This window comes from Hylobates moloch, unplaced genomic scaffold, assembly GCF_009828535.3.
Source record: "Hylobates moloch isolate HMO894 unplaced genomic scaffold, HMol_V3 SCAFFOLD_17, whole genome shotgun sequence".
Lineage (NCBI taxonomy): Eukaryota > Metazoa > Chordata > Mammalia > Primates > Hylobatidae > Hylobates > Hylobates moloch.
Window position 1 is genome coordinate 38,292,888 of NW_026652292.1, and position 21,460 is coordinate 38,314,347.

Below are 21,460 nucleotides of genomic sequence, written 5' to 3' on the forward strand. Positions count from 1 at the left end.
AGCTTCCATTCAGCTTTTCCCACCATAATAGCCCTCACCCTACCAGTCAGGGAGCCAATGTGGGGGTTCTGTCAGCTGCTAAGTATGTCTATGCCAATTATGCATTCTGGCACTGGGGTAAAAACCACAGGATGCGTCCGGGGACACACTGGACCCACTGTAAGTCGGACCTGAGCTAAAACTTCATTAATTACCTGGCCTCCATAAGCACCTACTTTAACTGGAGGACCACAATGGCTTTTAGCGTCCCCTGGAATGAATGTCAGCTCAGAGCCAGTGCCCAGTACTTCCTAAAATGTCGGATCATTTCCCTTTCCCCAGTGCACAGTTACCCTGGTAGAAGGCTGGGAGGTCTCCTTGGGGAAGAACGGGAAAAAGATTAACAACATAAATTGTTGGTAGTGTAGTGGGGTCCTTCCTCAAGGGGACCCAGCCTCCCCTTCATTCAAGGGGTTCTAGGTCTATAAACTGGCTCAAGTCTAGAAATTAATTGAGGGGCCATGATTCTCTGTTTCTATAATTCAAATTAGTCTTTTAACCATTTGACCTATAAATTTTCTGCTCGTACAACTTAAGTAGGGATGCAGTAGGCTCCCTATCAATTTCACTTCCAGGAACATTGTAATTAATTAGCCAATACCAAAGTGCTACATGAGTCAGACTATTCTGATTGCCACTTTGCCGCTGGTGTCCATTATGATCGCTATGTCTACCTTTCCTTTGACGATCAAGTGCCCCCACTTGGTCCCTGATGTCTTGGGATCCAATTATTCTCATTGTATTTAAATTTTGTAGTTGAGTTCCCACCCTTAGATCTGATATACAGAGAAGAGCAATTACAGGGGCCTTCAAAGATGCAGGTGCTGCCCTCACAAATCTATTTCAAAAGGCATTGGTTAAGGGTGTATCTCCTGAACCCTCCCAACTTGGATGAGTAGGTCTAAAGTCACTAACCCAATTCACTATCCAATCTCCCTAAGACTTAGGATCCCTTCCTCTGCATTAAACCAAGGGAGATCAGGCATTTCCAGCTAGCTCACAGTGGGCCATATTTTAATCCATCTTTCAGTTAACCCAGCAAATAAATTATTAGAACCTTTTGTAACTCCATGAGCTGAAACATTAAATGTAGAGTCCCTACTTAGTGGGCCCAAATCAGTAAATTCAGCCTGATCCAACAATGTGTTCCTTCACAATTATCCCATACCCTTAATATGGGAGGGGATGTTGTCACTACTGAGGATGGGGAAGCTGTTTCTTCTGCCAAAAATGTTCATCAGAGTTTATAAACTCAGTGACCCCAGCTTCTGGAGGGTTCTCTCAGGCATTCCCATTCCAAGTTGCAGGGTCCCATTCTTTTCCAATCAATGCCCTCACTTTAACAGTAGACACCTGGTGAAACTGTGCATGCACCTTTGGTTGCAGGTCAACCACTCACATGATAAGACCTTGTGTCTGTTTTTCCACTATTTCAGCTCTTTCTCTACAGGAGATAAGACTCTCACTCAGGGAAATCTTGGCACATTTGAGGTTCAGTATCTCCTTCTGAAGCTGGGAGTTAGAATTCCTGAGTTCATAATTTTCTTTCATCACTTTCTCTACTGAACTTAGGAGCAGCCAACCAGCTTCATTACATTCCTTGGTCCATATATGGACCACATATCGTTCACATATGGTCAAAGGTATTATATATAGAGTTGCTAAACTCCTTGCCTCTCACAGGTGGTGGATCAGGAGTGTCAAATGCATTTAGTTTGCATAACTCTCTAAACAGTTAATATCAAGGACTCTCAGTGTTCTCCATACTATTAAAAGTAGAGACCTTAGCATTTTTGGGTCTAATCATATTAAGCAGCCAACTCCAGAAACCCCAAAACCAATGAAAGAACTCCATCCTTAATATTCTGTTCCTCTAGAACCACTCTTGGTACCAAAATATGTCTTAGGGTTCTCTAGAGGGACAGAACTAATGGGTGATATATATATATATATATATATATATATATATATATAAAAATATATATGTGTGTGTGCGTATATATATATAGTGATATATAACATGTATGTGTGTATGTATATACATATATAGAGTAGTTTATTAAATATTAGGCCACATGCTCACAGGGTCCTACAATAGGCTGTCTGTAAGCTGAGGAGCAAGGGGAGCCAGTCCGAGTTCCAAAACTGAAGAATTCAGAGTCCAACCTTAGAGGGTAGGAAGCATCCAGCACGGAAGAAAGATGTAGGCTGGGAGGCTAAGCCAGTCTCGTCTTTTCACGTTTTTCTGCCTGCTTTATATTCACTGGCAGCTGATTAGATGCTGCCCACACACATTAGGAGTGGGTCTGCCTTCCCGATCCCACTGACTCAAATGTTAATCTCCTTTGGCAATACCCTCACAGACACACCCAGGATCAATACTTTGCATCCTTCAAGTCAATCAAGTTGACACTCACTATTAACCATCATGGTGCCCAACATTTCCCCATTTCCCTCACCTCCCCAGGCCCTAGCAACCATCATTATACTCTCTGCTTTTAAGAATTTGACTATTTTAGATTCTATATATAAGTGATATCATGCAGCATTTATCTTTCTGTTTCTGGCTTATTTCATTTAGCAAAATGTCTCTAGGTTTATACATGTCACAAATGGCAGAATTTATTTCTTTTTTAAGGCTGAATAACATTTCATTAAATACTAATAGTTTATACTTGCTTTATCCATTTATTTGTTGATGGGCACCTATGTTGATTCTATATCTTGGCTATTGTTAACTATGCTACAATGAACATGGGGAAGGGATAAGGCACAGATATCTCTTTAAGATACTGATTTCATTTCATTTGGATATAAACCTGCACATGTACCCCTTGTATCTAACATAAAAGTTGAAATTTTAAAAAAGAAAAATATCTTTTCAGTTCCTGAGTTCAGTTTTCATTGTGTTACTTGTTTTTGAGATATTGAAATATTTGTTTTATGTATTTTGAATATCCCTTATTGAATATATGGTTTGCAAATATTTTCTCTCATTCTATACGTTGTCTTTCATTTTATTTATTTATTTATTTTTTGCCAAGGGAAGTGGGCCTTTATTTCTTTTTTTTTTATACTTTAAGTTTTAGGGTACATGTGCACAACGTGCAGGTTAGTTACATACGTATACATGTGCCATGTTGGTGTGCTGCACCCAGCAACTTGTCATTTAACATTAGGTATATCTCCAAATGCTATCCCTCGCCCCTCTCCCCACCCCACTACAGGCCCCCGGTGTGTGATGTTCCCCTTCCTGTGTCCATGTGTTCTCATTGTTCGATTCCCACCTATGAGTGAGAACATGTGGTGTTTGGTTTTTTGTCTTTGTGATAGTTTGCTGAGAATGATGGTTTCCAGTTTCATCCATGTCCCTACAAAGGACATGACCTCATCACTTTTTATGGCTGTATAGTATTCCATGATGTATATGTGCCACATTTTCTTAATCGAGTCTATTGTTATTGGACATTTGGGTTGCTTCCAAGTCTTTGCTATTGTGAATAGTGCCGCAATAAACATACGTGTGCATGTGTCTTTATAGCAGCATGATTTATAAACCTTTGGGTATATACCCAGTAATGGGATTGCTGGGTCAAATGGTATTTCTAGTTCTGGATCCCTAAGGAATCTCCACACTGACTTCCACAATGGTTGAACTAGTTTGCAGTCCCACCAACAGTATAAAAGTGTTCCTATTTCTCCACATATTCTCCAGCACCTGTTGTTTCCAGACGTTTTAATGATGGCCATTCCAACTGATGTGAGATGGTATCTCATTGTGGTTTTGATTTGCATTTCTCTGATGGCCAGTGATGATGAGCATTTTTTCATGTGTTTTTTTGGCTGCATAAATGTCTTCTTTTGAGAAGTGTCTGTTCATATCCTTCACCCACTTTTTGATGGGGTTGTTTGTTTTTCTCTTGTAAATTTGTTTGAGTTCATCGTAGATTCTGGATATTAGCCTTTTGTCAGATGACTAGGTTGCAAAAATTTTCTCCCATTCTGTAGGTTGCCTGTTCACTCTGATGGTAGTTTCTTTTGCTGTGCATAAGCTGTTTAGTTTAATTCGATCCCATTTGTCAATTTTGGCTTTTGTTGCCATTGCTTTTGGTGTTTTAGACATGAAGTCCTTGCCCATGCCTATGTCCTGAATGGTATTGCCTAGGCTTTCTTCTAGGGTTTTTATGGTTTTAGGTCTAACATGTAAGTCTTTAATCCATCTTGAATTAATTTTTGTATAAGGTGTAAGGAAGGGATCTAGTTTCAGCTTTCTACATATGGCTAGCCAGTATTCCCAGCACAATTTATTAAATAGGGAATCCTTTCCCCATTGCCTGTTTTTGTCAGGTTTGTCAAAGATCAGATAGTTGTAGATATGCGGCATTATTTCTGAGGGCTCTGTTCTGTTCCATTGATCTATATCTCTGTTTTGGTACTAGTACCATGCTGTTTTGGTTACTGTAGCCTTGTAGTATAGTTTGAAGTCAGGTATCGTGAGGCCTCCAGCTTTGTTCTTTTGGCTTAGGATTGACTTGGTGATGTGGGCTCTTTTTTGGTTCCATATGAACTTTAAAGTAGTTTTTTTCCAATTCTTTGAAGAAAGTCATTGGTAGCTTGATGGGGATGGCATTGAATCTATAAATTACCTTGGGCAGTATGGCCATTTTCACGATATTGATTCTTCCTACCCATGAGCATGGAATGTTCTTCCATTTGTTTGTATCCTCTTTTATTTCATTGAGCAGTGGTTTGTAGTTCTCCTTGAAGAGGTCTTTCACATCCCTTGTAAGTTGGATTCCTAGGTATTTTATTCTCTTTGAAGCAACTGTAAATGGGAGTTCACTCATGATTTGGCTCTTTGTTTGTCTGTTATTGGTGTATAAGAATGCTTGTGATTTTTGTACATTGATTTTGTGTCCTGAGACTTTGCTGAAGTTGCTTATCAGCTTAAGGAGATTTTGGGCTGAGACAATGGGGTTTTCTAGATATACAATTATGTCATCTGCAAACAGAGACAATTTGACTTCCTCTTTTCCTAATTGAATACCCTTTATTTCCTTCTCTTGCCTGATTGCCCTGGCCAGAACTTCCAACACTATGTTGAATAGGAATGGTGAGAGAGGGCATCCCTGTCTTGTGCCCGTTTTCAATGGGAATGCTTCCAGTTTTTGCCCATTCAGTATGATATTGGCTGTGGGTTTGTCATAGATAGCTCTTATTATTTTGAGATACATCCCATAAATACCTAATTTACTGAGAGTTTTTAGCATGAAGGTTGTTGAATTTTGTCAACGGACTCTTCTGCATCTATTGAGATAATCATGTGGTTTTTGTCTTTTGTTCTGTTTATATGCTGGATTACATTTATTGATTTTCGTATGTTGAACCAGCCTTGCATCCCAGGGATGAAGCCCACTTGATCATGGTGGATAAGCTTTTTGATGTGCTCCTGGATTCGATTTGCCAGTATTTTATTGAGGATTTCTGCATCAATGTTCATCAAGAATATTGGTCTAAAATTCTCTTTTTTCATTGTGTCTCTGCTAGGCTTTGGTATCAAGACGATGCTGGCCTCATAAAATGAGTTAGGGAGGATTCCCTCTTTTTCTATCAATTGGAATAGTTTCAGAAGGAATGGTACCAGCTCCTCTTTGTACCTCTGGTAGAATTCAGCTGTGAATCCATCTGGTCCTAGACTTTTTTTGGTTGGTAAGCTATTGATTATTGCCTCAATTTCAGAGCCTGTTATTGGTCTATTCAGAGATTCAACTTCTTCCTGGTTTAGTCTTGGGAGGATATATGTGTCAAGGAATTTATCCATTTCTTCTAGATTTTGTAGTTCATTTGCATAGAGGTGTTTATAGTATTCTCTGATGGTAGTTTGTATTTTTGTGGGATCGGTGGTGATATCCCCTTTATCATTTTTTATTGTGTCTATTTGATTCTTCTCTCTTTTCTTCTTTATTAGTCTTGCTAGCGGTCTATCAATTTTGTTGATCTTTTCAAAAAAACCAGCTCCTGGATTCATTAATTTTTTAAAGGGTTTTTTTGTGTCTCTATTTCCTTCAGTTCTGCTCTGATCTTAGTTATTTCTTGCCTTCTGCTAGCTTTTGAATGTGTTTGCTCTTGCTTTTCTAGTTCTTTTAATTGTGATGTTAGGGTGTCAATTTTGGAGATTTCCTGCTTTCTCTTGTGGGAATTTAGTGCTATCAATTTCCCTCTACACACTGCTTTGAATGTGTCCCAGAGATTCTGGTATGTTGTGTCTTTGTTCTCATTGGTTTCAAAGAACATCTTTATTTTTACCTTCATTTCATTATGTACCCAGTAGTCATTCAGGAGCAGGTTGTTCAGTTTCCATGTAGTTGAGCAGTTTTGAGTGAGTTTCTTAATCCTGAGTTCTAGTTTGATTGCACTGTGGTCTGAGAGACAGTTTGTTATAATTTCTGTTCTTTTACATTTGCTGAGGAGTGCTTTACTTCCAACTATGTGGTCAATTTTGGAGTAGGTGTGGTGTAGTGCTGAAAAGAATGTATATTCTGTTGATTTGGGGTGGAGAGTTGTATAGATGTCTATTAGGTCCACTTGGTGCAGAGCTGAGTTCAATTCCTGGGTATCCTTGTTAACTTTCTGTCTCATTGATCTGTCTAATGTTGACAGTGGGGTGTTAAAATCTCCCATTATTATTGTGTGGGAGTCTAAGTCTCTTTGTAGGTCACTCAGGACTTGCTTTATGAATCTGGGTGCTCCTGTATTGGGTGCATATATATTTAGGCTAGTTAGCTCTTTTTGTTGAATTGATCCCTTTACCATTATGTAATGGCCTTCTCTGTCTCTTTTGATCTTTGTTGGTTTAAAATCTGTTTTATCTGAGACTAGGATTGCAACCTCTGCCTTTTTTTGTTTTCCATTTGCTTGGTAGATCTTCCTCCATCCTTTTATTTTGAGCCTATGTGTGTCTCTGCACGTGAGATGGGTTTTCTGAATACAGCACACTGATGGGTCTTGACTCTTTATCCAATTTGCCAGTCTGTGTCTTTTAATTGGAACATTTAGCCAGTTTACATTTAAAGTTAATATTGTTATGTGTGAATTTGATTCTGTCATTATGATATTACTTGGTTATTTTGCTCGTTAGTTGATGCAGTTTCTTCGTAGCCTTGACGATCTTTACAATTTGGCATGTTTTTGCAGTGGCTGATACCGGTTGTTCCTTTCCATGTTTAGTGCTTCCTTCAGGAGCTCTTTTAGGGCAGGCCTAGTGGTGACAAAATCTCTCAGCATTTGCTTGTTGGTAAAGGATTTTATTTCTCCTTCATTTATGAAGCTTAGTTTGGTTGGATATGAAATTCTGGGTTGAAAATTCTTTTAAGAATGTTGAATATTGATCCCCACTCTCTTCTGGCTTGTAGAGTTTCTGCTGAGAGATCAGCTGTTAGTCTGATGGGCTTCCCTTTGTGGGTAACCTGACCTTTCTCTCTGGCTGCCCTGAACATTTTTTCCTTCATTTCAACTTTGGTGAATCTGACAATTATGTGTCTTGGAGTTGCTCTTCTCGAGGAGTATCTTTGTGGCATTCTCTGTATTTCCTGAATTTGAATGTTGGCCTGCCTTGCTAGATTGGGGAAGTTCTCCTGGATAATATCCTGCAGAGTGTTTTCCAACTTGGTTCCATTCTCCCCATCACTTTCAGGTACACCAATCAGATGTAGATTTGGTCTTTTCACATAGTCCCATATTTCTTGGAGGCTTTGTTTGTTTCTTTTTATTCTTTTTTCTCTGAACTTCTCTTCTCACTTCATTTCATTCATTTCATCTTCCATCACCGATACTCTTTCTTCCAGTTGATCACGTTGGCTAATGAGGCTTCTGCATTCATCATGTAGCTGTCGTGCCTTGGTTTTCAGCTCCATCAGGTCCTTTAAGGACTTCTCTGCATTGGTTATTCTAGTTATCCATTCATCTAATTTTTTTTCAAAGCTTTTAACTTCTTTGGCATTGGTTCGAATTTCCTCCTGTAGCTTGGAGTAGTTTGATTGTCTGAAGCCTTCTTCTCTCAACTCGTCAAAGTCATTCTCCATCCAGCTTTGTTCTGTTGCTGGTGAGGAACTGCATTCCTTTGGAGGATGAGAGGTGCTCGGCCTTTTAGAGTTCCAGTGTTTCTGCTCTGTTTTTTTCCCATCTTTGTGGTTTTATCTACCTTTGGTCTTTGATGATGGTGATGTACAGATGGGTTTTTGGTGTGGATGTCCTTTCTGTTTGTTAGTTTTCCTTCTAATAGATAGGACTCTCAGCTGAAGGTCTGTTGGAGTTTGCTAGAGGTCCACTCCAGACCCTGTTTGCCTGGGTATCAGCAGTGGTGGCTGCAGAACAGCAGTGGCTGTAGAACAGCGGATTTTGGTGACCCGCAAATGCTGCTGCCTCCTCGTTCCTCTGGAAGTTGTGTCTCAGAGGAGTACCCGGCCATGTGAGCTGTCAGTCTGCCCCTACTGGGGGTTGCCTCCCAGTTAGACTTCTTGGGGGCCTGGGACCCACTTCAGGAGGCAGTCTGCCCATTCTCAGATCTCCAGCTGCATGCTGGGAGAACCACTACTCTCTTCAAAGCTCAGTTGGAAATGCAGAAATCACCCATCTTCTGCATCGCTCACGCTGGGATCTGTAGACTGGAGCTGTTCCTATTTAGCCATCTTGGCTCCTCCACCACCTTTCATTTTATTGATTGTTTTCCTTGCTCTGCATAAGATTTTTAGTTTGATGCAATCTAATTTTTCTGTTTTGCTTTTGTTGCTTGTGTTTTTGTGTCACATCCAAAAAGTCATTGCCAAGACCAATGACAAAAAATGACAAAAGCTTTTCCCTTATGTTTTCTTCTACTTGTTTTATTATTATTTACTCTATTTCAAGTTAATTTTTGTACATAGTGTCATAAGGATTCAATTTCATTCTTCTGCACGTGGATATTGAGTTTTCCCATAACCATTTATTGAAGAGACCATCTTTCCCGCATTGTGTGTTCTTGGCATCTTTGTCAAAAATCAATTGACTGTAAATGTGTGTTCTTATTTCTGGGGTCTCCCTTCTGTTTCAGTGATTTATGTCTGATTTTATGCCATTGCATATATTGTTTTGGTTACCATAGGTTTGCAATACGTTTAGAAATCAGAAACTGTGATGCTTTCAGCTTTGCTCTTATTAAAAATTGTTTTGGTTATTAAGGCCCTTTTGTGGTTCCATATCAGTTTTAGGGTTGTTTTTGTCTTTCTGTAAACAATGTCATTGGAATTTTTGGTAGGAACTGCATTGGCTCTCTAGATCAATTTGGGTAGTATGAAAATTATAACAATATAAATTCTTCAAATCCATGAAAACATTATGTCATTCATTCATTCATTCATTTACTGAGATGGAGTCTTGCTCTGTCACCCAGAATGGAGTGCAGTGGTATGATCTAGACTCACTGCAAGCTCCACCTCCCAGGTTGAAGTGATTCTTCTCTCTCACCTTCCTGAGTAGCTGGGGATACAGGCACACCCCACTTTGCCCAGCTTATTTTATTGTATTTTTAGTAGAGACGGGGTTTCGCCATGTTGGCCAGGCTGGTCTTGAACTCTTGACCTCAAGTGATCCACCCCTTTCAGCCTCCCAAAGTGCTGGGATTACAGGTGCGAGCCACCACGCCTGTCCAATGTCTTTCATTTATGTCTGTCTTATTTCTTTCACAGTGTTTTATAATTTTCAAAGTACAAGTCTTTCACCTCTTTGGTTAAGTTTATTCCTAAGTATTTTATTGTTTTTGTTGCTATTGTGAATGGGATTGTTACCTTTTTATTTTATAAATTTTCTATGTATGTATTTTTGAGATGGAGTCTCACTCTGTCACCTAGGTTGGAGTGCAGTGGTATGAGATCAGATCATTGCAAACTCCACCTCCCGGGTTCAAGCAATTCTCCTGCTCAGCCTCCCTAGTAGTTGGGACTATAGCGCCACCATGACTGGCTAATTTTTTTTTGTATTTTTAGTAGAGGTGAAGTTTCACCATGTTGGCCAGGCTGCTCTCGAACTCAATTCCTGACCTCAGGCGACCTGCCCGCTTCAGCTTCCCAAAGTGCTGATTACAGGCGTGAGCCAGTGTGCCTAGGCACCTTAATTTTTTAAAAAATAGTTTTTTGTTTGTGTCTAGAAACATGACTAAATGTGTATGTTGATTTTGTATCCTGCAATTTTACTGAATTTATTTATTCATCATAATAGGTTCCTTTTTGTTGCGTCTTTAGGGTTTTCTACATAAATGATCATGTCATCTGTAAACAGGCCACCCAAAGTACTGGTTAAAAACAAGAATGCTATGGAATGACAATGCCTATGGTTACTCAAAGTATTAAGAATGATCATAGTACCTCTTTCCCAGAGGGTCGTTGTGTAGACAAAAAGAGTTATAGTAGTGCAAGGCTTAAATAAGCGCCTGCTGCACAATGAGCACCATTACAGAGTGGCTCTTACTATGATGATCCTAACCTAACCTTGTTATATCTTTGAATTCTTTAAAATATTTTGATCAACCAAAGAGATCTCTCTTGAAGACTCAGTCATATACCAGTAAAAACCATCAATAGGAACTTTGAAATTAAGACATTTCCTTTTATAATTGCCCAACTAAGATTTTTATTGAATGATTTTTTTCCCTAATATAATTTTCTATGGAAGGTAGAAGTAGTTATAACCTTTTAGATCCTGTTTACTTTTGCTTGTGTGATAAGAGAGATGTGTCTGTGTTAAACAACATTTTCTCCTTTTTGCTGCTCTGTATCTATGTCATCTATCTATACCATCTGTCTCTATATCTATCTATATTATCTATATCTATCTATATTATCTATGTCTTCAGTGTTGCCTTCATGTGTACCCCAATGAGTGCTTGACACATAGTGGTGTTCAATAAATCCTTGAAAAACTAAAGAAATGAATAGGCTCAGATAATATATATTTTTCTTCAATTTCAGTATACGCATGCCATGGTGCTTGAAGCAAACTTGCTGAGATGTTACCACCATCACCTTTTGTTTATATTTTGCATTTTGGCTTATAAAGCACATTTAGATTGTATTTCTATAATGGTATAATATATGTTGGGCATGTATTTTGTGATTCCAATTTTACATATTATAATTGGATATGTTTTTGTAATGTATCCTGCTTAGAAACATTTTCATAAGTTGCGTATTTACCCGTTTTATCCTCAGAATGATTTAATGAGATAGATTATATGATCACAAAGTCTTTTCAAAGGAGAAAAAATGAACTAAGTAACTTTAAGCAACTCAAACAATAATAGAATTAGGTAAGTCGTAGAGCTGAGGCAAAAATAGAGATTTAACACTTCACTTTGTCTTGAGTTACATGCTCATCTTGGGATCACCCCTTGTGTGGTGAAGGATGCAGTGTTGTAATTGGCCAGACCCGACACATAAGACTTACCAGGGAATTTCTTAACTACATAGACTAAGAATGAAAGAGGGAAGAGCTATTCAAATGAAAATGTGGTACTGTTTTCAGAAGAGGAATTGAATGTTGGCTTGGTAAATATGATAGCTGAACATCGTACCATCTATCTAGCTTATTACCACAGATGCCTGTAATTTGGCTTTCTGTATTTATTTATTTTTATTTATTTTTTAAATTACACTTTAAGTTCTAGGGTACATGTGCACAACGTGCAGGTATGTTACATATGTATACATGTGCCGTGTTGGTGTGCTGCACCCATTAACTCTTCATTTACATTAGGTATTTCTCCTAATGCTATCCCTCCCCCCTCCCCCCATCCCACAACAGGCCCCAGTGTGTGACGTTCCCCACCCTGTGTCCAAGTGTTCTCATTGTTCAATTCCCACCTATGAGTGAGAACATGTGGTATTTGGTTTTCTGTCCTTGCTAGTTCAACCATTGTGGAAGACAGTGTGGCGATTCCTCAAGGATCTAGAACTAGAAATACCATTTGACCCAGTGATCCCATTACTGGGTATATATCCAAAGAATTATAAATCATGCTGTTATAAAGACACATGCACACGTATGTTTATTGCAGCACTATTCACAATAGGAAAGACTTGGAACCAACCCAAATGTCCATCAATGATAGACTGGATTAAGAAAATGTGGCACATATACACCATGGAATACTATGCAGCCATAAAAAGGATGAGTTCACGTCCTTTGTAGGGACATGGATGAAGCTGGAAACCATCATTCTATGCAAACTATCGCAAGGTTTTCTGTATTTCTACAGACACCTCCTTGTAAAATCATTTATTCCAAGTTATTTTATCACCCATTTCCTTTCTCCAATGCCCCACACACATACTTCTGCATTTGGAAACAGTCTTACCTATTGAAACTTTTTTTAACTTAAGAATTATATTGTAATATCTTTGGCAAATTTAACTTTCACAGCCATTAAATTTGTTGATTTTAAATTAAGAAACAAAAGATCAAAATAATATGTGTGAGAGAAAGTGGGTAATTTTGTTAAGGTGAAGAGTAGAAGTACAAAAGTGGGTATATTTGAGAGGTAAAAAGAATTTTAAGTCTATTTAAGAGATCTAGAATCCTAAAATAATGTACGTAATACTCAATTGATTAATGAACAAAAATAGCAGAAATGTTTAAATACATAGAACCATAGAATAATACAGGTAAGTTTAAAAATCATTAGGACTGGAAAAAAATTATTTGGTTTTGAAAAGTTGATCACTTGTGTAGATTCAAAGCTCTTACCTCTCTGACATATAGGCTGTCTTTTCTATTTCAGATAAAAAGGAATTAGAATTGAGTAGGAATAACCACAAGCACATAGTCTTGATTCCAGTTCAATTTCTGCTACAAGGAAAAAAAAGACACACACACAAGAAGTTTCTACGCTTCAAATTCCTCTTCTGTAGAATGGGTGGTGGTGAGGTAGGGTGGTGAGATAGGGTCAACTTACATTCGACTCTATGATTCGTAGCGGTGCTTTTGAATTTACAGTTGGAATGGACATTAAAACCATGTGTTTCATCCTCTTCATCTTATAGATGTGGAAACTGAGAGATGGAGGCATTGATTGATTGATCTAAATGAACACATAGCTGGTTATTTTCAACACTGGTTAGCAAATTGCCTAAAACAATTGATGAAAACTTGCTGCGGGGGGGTGGGTAATATAATGCTTCTCTCTCACCTCGTTATCTCCAAACTTTCAGCCATTCCTGTTCCATGTCATTTTATTCTAAATAAAACATCTTGGAAGAGGAAGGCAAAGCAGAGGAGAGAAGATACAGCCAGAGAACATGAGGGTTGCTGGAGAGGACTCATCCTCTGACGTAATACAACAGTGAAGCTCTTTCTAAGAAATTAAAACAGAGTTTTACCTTGTTCTCCCTTGTTCAAAGTTCAAATTATAAACTTTATTTGCTTCATAAGTATACTTTGTGATGGCTATACGTACACAGTTCTTGGGAGGGATTTTGAACTGCATTCTAATGCAGTGCTTCCAACTTGGCTTATCTTGAAAGTCAATTGAAGTGAAAGACTATAAATACATTTACAAACCATTTTCAGATTTTTGGAGGTGTTTAAAATGAAGATTTATATTTTTCCTTTCTCCGCAAGTTCCTAACTCAGCTGATATTCTCTAATCACTGAAGAAATCTCTCTTCTCATTCTGAGTCCTCCATCTGAACTTTTATTGCATATTGGCTACTTTTCAGAGAATAATGCTCTTAACTGTTGGGATAATTTTGCTTGAATATATTTTTGGCATTATTTCATTCTGAGGAAGAGGGTTTCCTCCGTGCCTTATTCCAGCTGCACAGGAGTTGATCAAATCTGTGCTGTATCACCTCTTCCTTACCAGTAGGGGGCAACTGAGAATTTTTAACCAATTCTTTTAAACTCATTTCTATTTCAAAGAAGCCACCATGGTCAAGTTCTATTTGTTTTTGACTTCCTCTTCTATCACCCAAGCAAACTTTTTAGATTTCCTATTTAAAAAAAATCAGTGACCCTCTATTGCCTATCAGTAACTTTTCAACCCCTTAGCCTGGATCCTAAGGCTCCCTGTGACCTAACATTTACTGATGAAGCCCTGCCTCTCTTCCCCTCTTTCCATATTGAGTGCTATCATGTAACTAGTGTTCCCAAATGTTTGGCTCTTTTGTATTTATGCACCTCAAAAATATACTGACATATGTTGACATATTTTTGAGGTTTCACAGATACAAAAGCTTAGCTTAGCCTAAGCTTAAAGCACTGCCTGAGTTTTCATAAAATCAATTTCACGAAATTACAGTTCAATCGCTCATTTCTATCATCTCACTAGTCAAGAAATACTGACATTTCCTCTTAATATCAGTAAACGATTTTTAAAAACCAGAAGTTCTTCATGGAAATGCTAACCAAAAGTTTATTTTCTATTATCTTAAAGGAGAAAAACTGTAATGTGTTTTATATCATGCCAAGGACCCCCAATTAATTTCTAAAGTGTTGCTACAATATATCAAAGTACCTACATATAAGCAAGAATTATATTAGGCTGCAAATAGACCAAATAGCAGTTACTTTATATAAAATAATATATGTAACATACTATGATCTAAACACCTTGGCAACATGGAGTGGGAAATAGAATATAGCAATAAGTGAATTTCCTTTAAAAGTATAGCAAAAATTACATTTAAAAAGTCAATTTTCTGTCTAAACTGTTACTCATCAAGTAATGTGTAAATATGAAGTTTGAAGAAAGTTGAGAAGGAAGAAAGAAGAAGGGTCTTAATAGCCTTTGTTTGACACTGGTTGTGGAAGGTATTGCTGGGGGCAAATTGGGTAGTAATAGAGAAATTTTAGGCAAACCATTAGTTTCAGAGTAATTAATTGTGGTTCTCCTTCACTTTGGTTCTATTGAAGATACACAAACAAATGCTTTGCAGAATATAGCCAAGGCTTTATATATATATATATACACACACACACACACACACACACACACACACACATATATACATGAAATATATACATAAACATGATATATATCAATATTATATATATATTTTTTGGGGGGGATGCAATATTTATTATGTGTTGAACTGCCTCCCTTCACCCAAATTCTTTTTTTTTTTTTTTTTTTTTTTTTGGAGACGGAGTCTCGCTTTGTCTCCCAGGCTGGAGTGCAGTGGCGCAATCTCGGCTCACTGCAAGCTCCGCCTCCCGGGTTCACACCATTCTCCTGCCTCAGCCTCTCCGAGTAGCTGGGACTACAGGCGCCCGCCACCACGCCCGGCTAATTTTTTTGTATTTTTAGTAGAGACGGGGTTTCACCGTGGTCTCCATCTCCTGACCTCGTGATCCGCCCGCCTCGGCCTCCCAAAGTGCTGGGATTACAAGCGTGAGCCACCGCGCCCAGCCCCTTCACCCAAATTCTTATGTTGAAGTCCTAAGCCTCACTACTACCTCAGGATGTGATCTTATTTGGAAATTTACTTGTAGATCTTTACAGAAGTAATCAAGTTAAAGTGAGCTCATTAGGGTGGGCCCTAATCTGATGTTACTGATGTCTTTATAAAAAAAGGACATTTGGACACAGAGTGAGGACCTGTCTCTAAAAAAATAGTATGAAACAATGTATATTGTACTTTTTATGAATGATTTATGATATTTTCATTTTTATCATATTTTTACTGCCTATGAATTGACTTTAGATTCTTAACCTCTTTTGAGATGTAAAGATCTGCAAATAATTTGTGTTAAAAGTAACTTAAAAAGTATTAGCCATCTTCTAAGACTTGTAAATTTGCGAACTACTCGGGCAGAAATACATATTATTTCTATTTCTCAGACACAGTATTTAATAGCTACTAACTACATATTATCCATAGATAAGTGTTACTCCTGAGGGAGAAAACTTTTCTATTGCAAACACTCCTTGATTAATCTGAGTACCCAGTCCCTTGCTTAATCTCTGTAGCTTTCATAGGTGGACAATTCCAAGAGTTCTAATGCAACACTCATTTTCACCTAGAGCTAATAAACGTTTGATTCTTAGGTGATCCAACTCATTGGGCATCAATAGTTTTTTAAATATATTCAAGCATTACTGCAAAACTATAAAATATTATGCCTTTTTGTACTTGAACAGTAAGAGTATCCTACTGGTGGAGTGGTGCCAACATATAGTAGACTAATCGCAATTATTTCTAGAATTGGGTGGTAATAGGGGCTGCTCCCTAATTAGTATTAACATAGGAAAAGATTTACTCAAGAAAAAGTTTTTTCTAGTCATTTGTTTTCATTTGGGATCATGAGACAGTTAGTAATTTGGAGCAGGTACAGAGAAGGGAAAGAACAGCCACAAGAAAAGAAAGAGAATTAATAATGGACTCAGGAAGAATCGTATGAAGATGACTCTCATTAAAAATCAATGAGACATTGTGATGTTACCATTAAGTTATTGCTAAGAGAGTTGGAATCCAGAGAAAGTAGAGTCTACTGGGTAATATGCCAATAATAGGAAATACATTGGACACATATTTGCCCAGGAATAATTTCAGTTAATGATGCAACAAAATCAATAGGTGAAGGGTTTCCATTATCTTACATTAAGCTAACCTGTTTTAATGAGGAGCAAAGTATTGAGGTACAAAGGCTGCATGACTGTGACCCTTGTTTGGAGTTTTAGGGAGCTAGACATACCAGCTACCTAATCCTTGAGTAAAGAACTTTATCATCTTAATATGATGGTCTGAGATGTCTAGGGAATATTCGGAAGGGAGGGTACTAAAGAAAGGCTAATTCCTCTCCTCAGTCATCAGTTGTTTCTTGGGTGTATTGAGAAGCTCCACCCGAATTTCCCTTTCCTCACAGAAAAGGGAGAGCTCTCCAGCACTTGGTTCAGAGATTTGTTTTTTTAAAAGGAAAATGTAAAGAGTTTATTTTTGCATGGCTTCTATGAATTGGAGATATTATTTATCCTCACTACAATTGGAGTTCACTAATCAGTTTATTTAAGCTCATAGTATCTGTGTCAACAGAAGTATGCAAAAACAGAGCTCTTTATTTTGTAGGAGTTACCTTGGCAACATTATTTGAGGGGATTATTTGAGTACTCACTTGCAGGATGAGAGGCAAGGTTATGAGCAGGTATGTTTCTAGCTAAGCACTCCCCCCGCCCACCTTATTTTTAGCCCTGATAGAAAGAATCCTAAAGTTGGAATGCGCTTCATAAAATCTAAGCATATTACGCTGCCAAATTAGAGGAACTGAAACCATCCCTATAAATTTTATAAAGTTTATCAGGGAAGAAGGGAGGGGGAAAACAAAAATAAATTAAGCTTGCAGTACATTCAGCATTAATCATTAAGTCAGCTTGTTCTCTGACCCGCGTCCTCACAGTTGTTTGCCTATTGCCTCAGAATCACGTAGACTCTGTTAGAAGATTATAATTCCTCTTAACTGCTCTATAAATAACAACTCGAACATTTTCAAATGTTTAGTTTTCCCTTTGAGACATTCTTTCATGTCCTGCATAACAGTGAAACTACTGACATCCACTGGTCTGAAGGGCCACAGGGGAAGCTGACTGAGCAAAGAATGTAGTTTTCACAGCCCGATGCTTTCATCCTCCTAACCCCAACCAATCAATGACCTCAATTTTCCATTAAAAATCCACAATCCCCTTAGAAATACCAGACCAGAACTCCTTCGGGAGACTTATTTGATGGTCTCCTCTCATCTCCTTGCTCAGTACCCTGCCATCATTAAACTCCTCTTCTGCTATAAACCCTGCTGTCTTAGTGTGTTGGTATGTTACTGCACAGCAGGCAAACAAACCAGTTGGTCCTATGACAGAAGCATGGGCAGCCCTTTCAGAATTCAAATAGTAAGGAAATGAGGTGTGGTAGGTATCTCCTTGATGGCGTGTCCATTAAAAGAGAGTGTTGTGACCTTTCCAGGAGCACTTTGCTGCCTTACATTCTCAGGTAGAGCATGCCATCAATTCCCCTCTCCCAGTGGAGAAAATAGGTGGGTGAGATTTGGGATGTGAGCCTTATCTGGTGAGGGATAATTCATATTCTCTTCACCACAAAGCAAGATGACACATTTTAATTAAAAATATTAAAGTGGAAAAGCAGTTATGGATAGATTTGCAAGTGCCTATCCATACTATAGTCATTGCTTAATCTTGTTTTCATTAAATAATTGTTTCCAATAGAGGGGAAAGGGAGAGTTGAAGCAGAGAACTTGACAGAGAATGATATTCCACTACCAGCCATTCCAGGAACTGGTTTTATTTTCCATTTTGTTTTTAAAATTTTTATGTGAATTATTACGGGTACATGATAGTTGTATATGTTTATGGGGTACATGTGATGTTGTCATACAAGCATACAATGTGTAATGATCAAATCAGAGTAATTGTGGTATCTATTACCTCAAGCATTTATCATTTCTTTGTATTAAAAACATTCCAATTCTACATTTTGAGTTATTTTAAAGCATACAATAAATTATTGTTAACTATTGTCACCCTGTTGTGTTACTAAGTACTAGGTCTTATTCATTCTAATTGTTATTTTTGCACCCATTAACTAACCCGTTTCTATGCTCTCCTCCCCACTACCCTTCCCAGCCTCTGGCAATCATCATTGCATTCTCTACTTCCATGAATTCATTTTTTAAAGCTCCCACATTATAAGTGAGAACATGCAATATTTGTTTTTCTGTACCCCGATTATTTCACTTAACATGATGTCTTTTGGAACCGGTTTATTTTTGCCTCTACTTTCTGTTTACTTCAGCTATACACCTTCCTTTTCATTTTCTATAAGATGTGGAACCCCATGTTTTGCCTCTTCCCTTGAATTAAATGATTATCCTTAGTTACATATTATTCCCATGGCTTTATTCAGGAAAGAGTTCCATTTTATTCCAACTATAATGACAAAGTTGAGAGACCCAGTATAGTAAAGTGATCTTGTTCTTTGCAGAAAAGCAACATGCAGCTATCTTAAAATTGAGCTCAAATTCTCTAAGATGAGAACAAATAATCACAACTTGTGCTTTTTGTGACACCTGATAGTGTCACAAAATACATAAGTACCTTTCATTTCTTGTTATTTGTCCTCTAGATTTGCTGAAAGAGTGAGACTTCATGAAAATGTTAAAAATGTAATATGTGGAATATCTTGACAATGTTCCTCACAGCTCTGTAAAATCGGGCAACCTGTTCCCACTTTGGACCACTTCCCCACTATCCTTGTGCATTGCTGCTCCAATCACACTGGACTCCTTGCTTGATGTTCAACTTCCCAGGCATATTCCTACCTGTGGAACTATGCACTTCTTTCTCCTCTGTCAGTAATGTTCTTCCCTTAAATATCCACTTGCTCTCTCTCCTTATTTTGCTGAAGACTCCTATAACCTCTGGTGACAGGTGTACTCTGGGCTGGCCTCAAATGAATCACAGCCTTTTGTAAAACCCTCCTTTTGAGTGTGGGCACACCTGTGACTTGCATCTAACTGAAAGAATATAGCAAAAGAGATGGGATAGTACTTCCATGATAACGTTACCTTATATGGCAAAGGTGAAAAGAATTTTTCAGATATAATTAAGAGCTCAAATCAATTTGACTTTAAGTTAATAAAAATGGAGATCATACTAGTGGGGCTAATCTAATCAGGTGGCTCATTTAAAAGAGTGCCGAGATTTTTCCGGAGCTCAGAGACTGTAAACTACAGAGAATCTTTTCTTCTGGCTGTGTAGAAGCATCCCGCCCTGAGTTCCACAGTTGGAAGGAAATGCATTCTCCTAACAACTACATGAGCTTGGAAGAGGAACCTGAGCCTCAGATAAAACCATCTCTGGCTGACTCCTTGATTGCAGCTTTGTAAGATCCTGAGCACAGCACACATTGAAGCTGAGGCTGGAGAGTGGGTGTTGTTTTAAGCCACTAAGTTGTGATAATTTGTTACCTAGCAGCAGAAAACTAATACACCTCCCTTTTGTAAGATGTACCTCATCTACCCTCTCTGTCCCTTTTTGCCACTTTGTTTTTCTTCATAGCCCATATCCCTTTTATATTTCAAATAGTTTAATATGTGTGTGTGTTTTTATTGTCTTTCCCCACTGTGGTATAAGCTTCATAAGTGCAACTATTTTGGTCTTGTTTACTGCTCTGTCCACACTGTTTAGAAGAGAACCTGGAACATAATAAACACTTAATATGTATTTGTTCAACAAATCAATAATAATATTCTTCTGACTTCTTTGTTTTCTCTGTCACTCAACTGAGTTCCATATTTCCAAGTTTCCCACAAAAGAATTTTTTTATTTCTTCAATTTTTATCTTAAGAGGAACTTACCTCTCAGCAAAAGAGAAAATTATGTCGGTCAATACCCTAACAATGGAGGTTTACAATAGATGCAGAAAAAACCTTTGAGAAAATCAAATATCCATGCATGATAAAACTCTCAGTAAATTAGGAATACAGGGAAGCTTCCTCAACTTTATAAAGAATATCTACCAAATAACCCCACAGCTAACATCATACTTAATAGTAAGAAACTTAGATTTCCACTAAGATCAAGAACAAGGCAAGGATGGTCCCTCTCCCTACTGCTTTTCAATATTATATTGGAAGTCCTAGCTTCTGTGAAAGACAAGAAAAGAAAATGTATATAGATTGAGATGGAAGAAATAAAACTGTGTGCAGATGGCATAATTGTCTATTTAGAAAATTGGAAAGAATCAACAAAAAAAATGTTGGAACTGATAAGTGATTATAGCAAGGTTGCAAGATGCAAGGGAACCATAAAATTTCAATTGCTTTTCTGTGTACCAACAATGAACAGGTGGAATTTGAGACTAAAAAGAATACAATTTCTTTAGTATCTTCCAAAAATAAAATACTTAGATATAATTCTAATAAATATGTATAAGATCTATATGAGGAAAACTATGAAACTCTAATAAAAGAATCAAAGAACTAAGTAAATAGATACTCTGTGTTCATGAATAATAAGATTCAATATTGTCAAAATGTCAGTTCTTGCCAACTTGATCTATAAATTTAATGCAATACTAGTCAAAATCCCCCAAATTATTTAGTGACTATCAATGAACTGATTATAAAGGTTATAATGGAGAGGCATACATTCCAGAATAGCTAACACATTATTAAAGGAGAAGAGAAAGATAGACAGACATTACCTGACGTCAAGATTCACCATAAAGCCACTGTAATTAAGACAGTGTGGTATTGGTGAAAGAGTAGACAAATGCATCAATGTAACAGAATAGAGAATCCAGAAATAGACTCACATAAATATAGTCAAATGATCTTTGACAAGAAAACAAACAAAACACAATGGAGAAAAGAGGAGACTTTTTAA